Source organism: Echinops telfairi, unplaced genomic scaffold (assembly GCF_000313985.2).
Source record: "Echinops telfairi isolate 266 unplaced genomic scaffold, ASM31398v2 ScPeMD7_11;HRSCAF=52, whole genome shotgun sequence".
NCBI lineage: Eukaryota > Metazoa > Chordata > Mammalia > Afrosoricida > Tenrecidae > Echinops > Echinops telfairi.
In genome coordinates, this window is record NW_022103908.1 from 6,817,108 (window position 1) to 6,818,200 (window position 1,093).

General features: G+C 36.6%; 1 long non-coding RNA gene across 1 annotated transcript in view; it reads right to left on the reverse strand.

Moving 5' to 3' along the window:
• Nucleotides 1–1,093, reverse strand: part of LOC123521351 — a 141,137-nt gene that overhangs the window by 29,402 nt on the left and 110,642 nt on the right. Inside the window, exon 3 of the long non-coding RNA XR_006679807.1 lies at nt 452–521. This is a non-coding gene — a long non-coding RNA (uncharacterized LOC123521351). The remainder of the gene's footprint in view (nt 1–451; nt 522–1,093) is intronic.

The window sequence follows — 1,093 nt, forward strand, 5'->3', positions numbered from 1 at the left end:
TGTTTTGAGAATGATGAGGGCAACAAATGTACAAATATGCTTAACACAAAAGATGTATGTATGGATTGTGATAAGAGTTGTACAAGCCCCCAGTAAAATAATTTAAAGAAAAAAAAAGTATGTGATCCTAAACAAATGTAACATGTGGAATAAATACCTCAAGAAAAGAGACAAAGGAAGTTTGCATGCCCAACACCCAATATAGATATAAAACTATTAGATAGATAGATAGATAGATAGATAGATAGATAGATAGATAGATAGATAGAGATAGATAGATATGGATAGAGATGAAACAGAATGGATCTACAGACCCAAGGACACCACCAAAAACATTCTTCTTGAACATGCACAAAGAAACCAAAACCTCATCTCTGCAGAGGAGACCACCCGGATGTGTCCATCTTTATATACTCCAAAGACAAAGAAGTCTCATTAATACATTACTTACCAATCCTGCTATTGGTGTGGAGAGTCTATTGATCTTCTTAATGATGCCAGGTTTCAGCTTATTAATCAAACTGAAAGTGAATAAAGAAAAAAATACGGAATTACAAGAAAGCCCATTTCAGTTTAGAGTTGCTTTAAGCACTCTCAACCACCCTCTGAAGGGCCTTTCACAAAGTGGGAAAACCTCCATTGCATTTCAATTCCATCGCCCCATGAACTTTTAAAAGCTCCCGTTTCACTAGCCAAGATATAATATGCCATTCTGAGCCACAGTTCCCTCAAATGAGAAAACAGTCAAGAAATGGAGAAAGAGAAACAGAGCTACACCAATGGTCAATGGTCCTTCCTACAGCATACACACACCCCTCTGTACTCGAAATCATGTTTCCAAAAATGGTTACTCCAAGCCATGCTTTTGAAAATGGTAAATTCCAAATTTCCATGCCAGAATGTTCCTTTTTTATCTATTGATTTCATTTTTATTTTTCAATCATTTTATTAGGAGCTCATACAACTCTTATCACAATCCATACATACATCAATGTGTAAGGCACATTTGTACATTCATTGCCTTCATCATTCTCAAAATCTTTGCTGTCCACTTAAGCCCCCGGCATTAGGTCCTCATTTCTTCCCCTCCCTC